Source organism: Vombatus ursinus, unplaced genomic scaffold (genome assembly GCF_900497805.2).
Source record: "Vombatus ursinus unplaced genomic scaffold, bare-nosed wombat genome assembly UNPS02014778.1, whole genome shotgun sequence".
NCBI lineage: Eukaryota > Metazoa > Chordata > Mammalia > Diprotodontia > Vombatidae > Vombatus > Vombatus ursinus.
This window is the reverse complement of record NW_020954556.1, coordinates 30,659,790-30,668,526: the sequence shown is the minus strand read 5'-3', so window position 1 is coordinate 30,668,526 and position 8,737 is coordinate 30,659,790. Positions and strand designations below refer to the sequence as shown.

The 8,737-nt window shown below is 41.1% G+C and overlaps 1 pseudogene; it reads right to left on the bottom strand.

The window, feature by feature from the left end:
* Positions 1-7,123: 7,123 nt before the first annotated feature.
* LOC114045135 lies at positions 7,124-7,746 on the bottom strand (annotated as a pseudogene).
* Between the last annotated feature and the right edge of the window lie 991 nt (positions 7,747-8,737).

The window sequence follows — 8,737 nt, the reverse complement described above, 5'->3', positions numbered from 1 at the left end:
CCCCAAGCCAGCCACAATGGGGCCTAGCCAGGGGCTGGAGAAACCACCTCAACAAAAGTTAAGGGTCTCCTAGAGACATTAACTCAGCCACATTCCACATATGTAATATTCCTGAATAGTGGTTAAGCTTGTAAATCCATTATTTATGATGCAGAATTATACAGTCTGGGCGACGCAATGTGGATATGTTAACATTACTGTAAGAATCTTAACTTTTGCATTTGCTTGCTTTGGGAGGTACAAATTTATAACTTCAGTAATGTATTACCATACATTACTTTAGTTCAAAATGGTGGGCTATATTTAAATATAGAATTCCCCCTACCTGATTACCATGAGCAAATTAAAAACAGCTCAATCATTTGCATCTGTGTGTCACTCTGAGTTATTTACCGCAGGCATCGCTTCCCTATTGTAACATTTGAATCAGACTGTAATTGTATTTGTGAAACAAAAATACAGTGAAGCCATTTTCTTGCAGAACAGAAAGTTCTAGACAAGCACCTGCATTTCTTTCTTTGTTAGAGAGAGGAGGAAGGAGGCGGAGAGGGAAGAGAGAAATAGGGAGGCTTCTATTCCAGCATGTCACATTTAAATGCAGATGAGGTTCTGATAAACTGGGGGAAGGGTTGGGGGTGAGAGGTTATTACAATTTGCTAAATTTGATAAAAGCAAGTCATTTACCCTCTCTGGCCAGAATTTCCTCATCCCTGAATTCAATTCAATAAAAGAAACGTTTATGAAGTGCCTACTATGTGCCAGGCACTGCGCTAAACTCTGGGGATACAAAGAGGCAAAAAATAGTCCCTGCCCTCAAGGAGTTTGCAATCTGATGGGATTGTAAAACAATCCTTGAAGCAGCAATAAAAAGAGCAATTTAGGCCAAAGAGATGATTTAAGAGATTAACTAATGAAAGTGATTGTAGCAAATTCCCTCCATTTCTCTTCTTGAATTGGATTAATCTGAAAAGAAAGTTTACTCGTGATCCCCACACCCTTCCCCCCAAAAACAGACTCCAATCTCAGAACCAGAGACTGAAGAATTCTGGTCAAAAAAAAAAAAAAAAGATCCAAGACTTCTGGTTTTTAATTTGTCTAGATCTTGAATAAATTGGAATGGTATTTCAGAAGATAAGACCCTCTCAATTCCTTGCAAGGATTATCTATAGTTGAAATGGTCTATAATTGTATAAATAATGGGGTACACATGACTTAGAGAGTGCTACCCTATCTGAAAAAAACAGAGAGACAGGAACCTGATTCAAGAGGAAAGAAAGGTCAAACTTCCCAATTTAGTTTCCAGCTAACCAAGACATGCTGAAAAAGAACAATAGGGTTCTCAAAACAGTAGGCAAAGGAAAGAAAGTATTCGTAAACCTGGGTATTGGGAAGATAAACTAAAGAAACTGTCAAAGTTTGATAGGGCTGTGCTTGTAATATGCAAATATTCAGTTTGGACAATGGGGGAATCCCACTCCACATTCCCTGGCCCTCTCTGCTTTATTGGTTATTGTGGGTCCCTCCCCTCAAACTATGACTGCCTCAATTCATTTCTTAGGTCTGTGGTTTCTGTGACCTTTCTATGAAGTGTGTGAGTATGTAGGAGTGTGTGTATTTGTGCGTGTGTGTGTGTGTGTGTGTGTGTGTGTGTGCAGATTTGTTTTTTCTTCTTAGAGTTTTGTGACTATAAACATTCTTTCCTTACTCTGAGGAATGTAAATGAATCAATATTGCCTGCTATAGGCTATATGCATGCATACAAACATTTACATGCAGTTATATTCATAATCAAGGCTTTTCTCCTCTTGTTAGGATCTTTTTGTATTAGAATTTTATTCTCCCTTCCCTTATAGGTCTGAGTTATCATTCCTATGTAGAATCATGAAGTGGGGGAAGGAAGGGAGAAAGCTGAAAAATACCTTTATAAAGCTTCACTCCAAAACAATATTCCAGGACTATCCTCCTGGTACTTTAGAAATCCCTGGGAAGATTCATGCTCATACTCACACTAGTGTTAATTTATTTCTTGCTTTTACTCCTAAAACCAACCAAGGTCTCACCTTCTTTTCCCAATAATAACTCCATAGATAAATGTTGATCCCATGACACTTGGTATGAACCCATGGCACTTGGTATTGTGGAGAGACCCTCCATATCCTCCTTATTAGCTAACCTTGAGAGAAATGTTTCACTATCATATTCTCACTCTTCTCAACTATTGACTGTATTCTTAGAGATCTCAAAGCAACAATGTGTAAGAGGAAGTATCAGATAATACCTGCTCCCCCCAATCTCCACTCTGGAGCCCCTCAAAAGGAGGAAACATCTCCAACGCACATCAGAGATAGGACTTTTCAATGAAAGCTGGGAAGCCATTCTTAAAAGAACTGCCATATCACCAGAGTCCCACTTAAGCACTCTGGCCCTCCTAAAGCCTTGGTTAGCTGGACAGAACATCCTTTAATAAATCTTTTTGTAAATGTAAATCTTGTACATGGCTTCCTGCTTCTTCACCGTATCTCGTACATATGTTCAGTTACCAGATAATCACTCATTTGGAGAGACCTTTGCCACCAAAAGCAGGAACTCACCCAGAAAGCCTTCAGCTGCAGGGAGTGACCCAGACCTCTCCCCAGGAGTTCACCCAGCTGCCTGACTCAAAGAAGAATATTCCACAAGGTTGCCAACAAATAGATAAAGTATTTTGATCACTCACTCACAGGCCAGGCACCAATGTGACACTTCCTTTAGAATCCAGGTCATCCACAGCTACTAACCCTTCAAGAAAAAGAGAGGCAAGAGTCCAGAGATAGCTATTTCAGAATCTCAGCTAAATCTTACACTGTCACATAAGCTATACCCTTCAAAGTCATGTGGGCAGTTTGAACATACGATACACACACACACACACACACACACACAAATTTCTTTTTTTTTTTTTTTTCACAAATTTCTTAAGTCCCTCACATTTGGGGATTTTAAAATATTTATCTATTACTTTCAATATCAGAAAACTAAATAATAATTGAATAGAACTAGCTTACTATATACTTATGGTGGGACCTCCCATTACCTAATCACCTTAACTCTCCCAAGCTAACAGTCTATGTTTTAATCGTGTAGACAAAGGCAATTAGGCACCTTCTGACTACATAGAACTCTGTGCTTAGAGTGAACTCATCAGCCACTTAAAAGTAGCCCTCATCACACCCTACACTCCCGTGTCTCCTTAATCTTCAACCTGGCTAATATCCAGGCCTGGACCATTCCCACCATCTGCTTTGTCCATTCCTGCTCTGCCCTCAGATCACAGAGCATCACTTGGGAAAAGATGCAGAAGCAAGGAGGCCTGACCTGCTACAAAAACATGGCCTCTAACTTCATCCAGGCTTTGGATGCTATTTTGCAAATATTCCTGAATTAACCTTATCCCCCCATTCAATGCATCCATCCTTCCCTTCGTTCCATTCACTCCTGTTTGTCTCCCTTGAAGAATTAATCTCATCTTATGGCCTCATCTAGGGCAGCTTTTTTGTGTAATGGATCCCTTTGGCAGTCTGGTGAATCTTAAGGACCCTTAGTCAGAATGACATTCTTAGGTGCATGAGATAAAATATATAGCATCAAAAGGAAACCAAATTGCTACGTATGTGTGTGTATTCTATATGCATATATGCATAGAAAGTATATATAATATATAACTATATATTGAAATATACATATATACATATCTGTATCTGTATGACTATTTGGTTACATCTATACATATATGTATATATACACAAATATTATAGCTATCTTATTGTATACATATATGTATGTGGCTATATGTGGGTATGTGAGGGTATATATGTAACTATTTGGTGTATATGTATATATATATATTTGGTGTATATGTATATATACATGTAACTATTTGGTTTCATCTGTGATACTATGTATTTTATCTTATGCATCTAAGAATGTTATTCTAACAAAGGGTTCATAAGTTTCACCAGACTAACGAAGGGGTCCATTACACAAAAAAGCTAAGAATCCCTGCCTTAGAAGATGAGGATGGAGAGATAGATATAGATACATACATACATGTATTATGTATGTATGTATATTAAAGTTCATGAACCTCATCTTAAGAACCCATGTTGGAGGGAGAGGTACGATGGCAGACAGGGCACTGGACTTGGAATAAGGAAGACATGGGTTCAAATCCTGATTGAGGTACATACTCGTGTGAATCTAGGTAAGTCATGTAACTAAGCCTCAATTTCCTCATCAACAAAGTGGGGTTAATAATAGCACACACACCCTACTATACACATACACACACACACACACACACACACACACACACACACACCCCTTATTGGGCTCTTATGAGAATCAAATGAAATAACCTAAGCTTTTGGCAATTTAAAAGCACTTTATACATAGTAGTTATTATTATCATCAATATCAATTTTATACATAGATATAGACAGCACACCCCATGTAGTATTATTTCAGGGTCTTTGGGAAGATCCACCCCACAGCCTAAAATTCTGAGGTTAGGTTTTATTCTTTTGTCCTAACACTGCAGATTTCTAGGAAAAAAACCTGCAAATCCCTTTATGAGCACTAACTTAAAAGCTTAGTATCAGCCTTTCACTTTGGCATGAATAAAGGATCTTCAAGAAGGTTCTTATAAGGAAGTGGAGAGAAAGTGAACTCAACTCAGGAGAAGTCTGAGGATGAGAGGAAGAAAGGAGAATATCTTGAAGAGGAAAATAATTAAAACAAATGGAGATAAATCATTTACAGTTCCAACCAGGGCATCTTCTCTTCTGTTAATTCCCAATCTTGTCTTCTCACCTGAGCCCCCATCACTATTTCCCATTATCTGTTAGACACTCCTATTGGTTGAGATTGAGGTATTGGCAAGATATATCATGTTCAAAGTCAAAGTCACCTTTACTCCTAAACCATGGTCCTCCTGACTCCAAGTCCAGGACTCTAGTTACTGTGCCATCTACTACTTGCTGCCTGAGATGGAATATGGGGTATCATGAGTGAGGAAGACAAGTAGGTGAGCATGACTGGACCCCAGAGTATATATGGGGAGTAATATGTAAGACTGGAAAGGTAGAAGGAGGCCAGGTTGCGGAGAACTTTAAATGCCAGACTGAGTTTATAGTTGATCCTGAAAGTAATAGGAAACAGCTCCAATTTACTGGGTAGGTGGGTGACATGATCAAGACCTGAGTTTTAGGGAAATTACTTTGACATCTAAGTGAAGACTGCATGGTAGTATGGAGAAAATTAAAGCAGGGAGACCAAATAGTAGGACACATAACACCCTGGGGGGTGAGAGTCAGACCATACCTTCTCCTTAGGGAACTATATCATTGGTTCAACTGGCTCTGACTTCTCTCCCCTCATCATCATTGGCCCACTCCCCAACCTGGCCTTCTTGTTGCTGAGTGTCTATTCTCTAAATTGCCCTGTAAAAATCACTACTCAGTTTCCCCATTGAGGCAGCTAGGTGGCTCACTAAATAGAGCGCTGTGCCTGATGTTAAGAAGATCTGGATTCAAATCCAGCCTCAGACACTTACAAGCTGTGTGATCCTGGGCAAATCACTTAACTTCTGTCTGCCTCAGTTTCCTCATCTGTAAAATGGGGATAACAGCACCTAGCTCAAAGGGTTGGTGTGAGCAAGAATATTTGTAAAGTGCTTAGCATAGTATCCGGCACATAGTAGACACTATATAAATGCTTGTTTTCTTCCCTTGATGTCAAATCATAGACTAGAGGTCACCACAGAATGCTAGAGTAGGAAGGGATCTCAGAAGTCAATGGGATAGTAGCCAGCCTTTACTTGAAAGCCTCCAATAAGGGGGGATGGAACTCACTCCCTCTCTCAGCAAACCCTTCCACTGTTGGATAGCTCTAATTCTTAGAAAGCTTTTGCTTACCTGAAGCCTAAAGCTGCCTCTCTGTAACTTCCACCCACTCTGGGGCCAAGGTGAACAAATCTAATGCCTTCCTCACAAGGCAAAGCTTCCAATACTTGAAGACAGCTCATTCTGGCTCCGCCACTCCACCTCTTAGAGGCTCACTTTCTACATATGTAAAATAAGGCAATGTGGTAAGTTATAACAATAATAACATCATTGTTAAAATTAGAGATTACCTTAATAATTATATATTACTTTCAGGTTTGCAAGCATGTTATACTTATCATCTCATTTGGTTCTCATTCATAACGTTATGACAGAGGTGTTATTATTATCCCCATTTTTTACAGATGTAGGAACTGAGGCTGGTAGATGCTAAATGACTTACTCAGGGTCACATAGCTCACATCTGAGATGGGAATTGAACCTATATCATCTTGACTCCTAATCCAACACTTTCTCCACTACACCAAGCAGCCTCCCATTCTTTTTTTTTTTTAAGTTCATTTTGGTCTTTATTTCAAGTTAACAAGGAGTTATATCAATTCTGTACAAAAATGGGGCAAGGCCTCTTCCCTCCCTCCTCATTCCCCCTGGACAAAAAAAAAACTAACAAAAAGATATAAAAGATGGAGGGGAGTCGCCGCCCTACCAGCCCCTACTATTCTCTAGGGAAAAAAAGCTGGAGGAGGGGTCCTGTTGGCCATGGAAGAGGCTGAGTGTTTCATAAAGTCTGGAGGGAGGAGGAAACAAACAGGGATGTGGTGGTGGTAGAGGTAGGGAGGGTTGGATCTCAGCTGGGTGACTCCCCATCCACCCCCCCCCAGACAGTTTATAAAAATATGTGTGTCTGGAGGCTGACAAGATGATGGAAGGAAAAATAGGGAGTTATCTAAATCCCAAACAAATCAAAAAAGATTTCATCTTTGTTTCTCTAAAAGGTAAAACACTATAAAGAGCCAAGGTCCTGAGCTCTTGCTCTCTGAGGCTGGGAGGCCCCATGCCTTCCTCCCCTTCCCCACCCCAGCCCTAGAGAAGAGAAGAGGGAGGTGGCGATTCATTGACTCTTTTTAAAAGTTACCCCCTGGGTTAGGTAGGTCCTGGGGCCCCTTTGCCCCACTCTACCCATGCTGCTGTGGCCTGTCTCACCACCACTGCTTCTGCTGCAGAGATACCCTTAGGAGCCACCATTATGCAGGCAGGCTTAACTTCTTTCCCTTTAATATTTTGGTGATGTAGTGGTAGAAAAAGTCACAGTAGAGGACATTCCACACCAGACCAGTCATGATGGGGATGAGTTAAAAAAAATCCTTCTTACTGGTAGTGCCAGATCCAATTGAACAGGTAGAGCATCCTGTAGACGCTCAGGGCAAACAGGTAGTGGCTAGTGATGGTCTCCACTTCTCCTGTCTTGCTCACCATGAGCACTGAGGCAGGACAGCCACAGACTTCAGGCAAGTGGAGAAGGTCCATGGGATCTCCAGAGGGGTGAGTTCATGGTTGACTAGAAAGGCCAAGATGGCTGTGGGGACCACAAGAAACCACTCAGAAGGTATATGGTTGCCATCATAGGTGGCCTTAAACATCCAGACAGTGGTTAAAGAGCAGGAGATGTAGACCACCTTCACAGATGCATTGTTGAAGGAGATATAATTGGTGAGCAGGTCCAGGTAGCGGTCAGTGAAGACCACTGCAAACAGAACCTGACCTTCCCTGAGATTTTGGTGCAGGAACAGGACTTTTAGATCTTGAGGAGCAGTAGGATGATGGCCTGAAAGTGGGAAAAGTCCCCCAGGATTCAGAAGAGGTTCATGACAGCAGGCCAGGCCAGGGCTGGGGGGCTGGGGGCAGGCTTACACATGTCCAGGTCCTGGGTGCCAGAAGGAGAGCTTGACCAAGCTAGGCTCCCAAGCTCCCATTCTTAATAGAATGCTCAATATGGAGTCAGGGGATATGATTCCAAATCTAAGCTCTGATTTGTTTTGTTCAGTTGCTCCAGCTGTGTTCAACTCTCTGTGACCCCATTTGGGGTTTTCTTGGCAGGGATAATGGAGTGGTTTGCCATTTCCTTCTCTAGCTCATTTTATAGAAGAGGAAACTGAGGCAAACAGGGTTAAGTGACTTACCTAGGGTAACAAAACTAGTAAGTGTCTGAGGTCAGATTTAAACTCAGGTCTTTCTGACTCTAGGCCAAGGACTCTATCCACTATGCCACTAACTTCCTCTGAAGAAAGGACTTCTTTAGAAGACAGGATTTCTGGGTCTTGCAGGATAAAGAGCTATGATTTACCTTTACCACATGTGAATCTTATGTACTCTAAATTTGATTTCACTCCTCCCATGGGTACTGTATATCTGTGGGAGAGTACACTCCCAGATTCATGGGAGTAATGTTTTGTAACTACTATTCTTGCTACACTACTTGAAAAAATGCCTTTGATAAGAGCTAATTGAGCCCACTAGATGATTGTTAATGAGACGTGTATTAGATGAGGCTCATGCACTAAAGTAATAGGAGTCACCCTTAGAATCCAAGATGGCAGCTATCTTGTGGGTACCCAACCATCCAGTGTAGGAGTGAGTTGAGGATGTTAAATATGTTGGGAGGCTGATACACCAGAAAGAGTCAAAATAAAGCTCATTTCATTGGTGTGTGCTTATTCACAATGTCAACTTCTGGCTTCACCTGTCCCCTTACCTAGATAAAGTATATCTGCTTGGTTTTATATCCATAACCTCCTCATTCCTCTCTCTTTACCTATTCAAATCCTTTCCATTTTTTGAGGGCCAACTCAAGTTCTTCC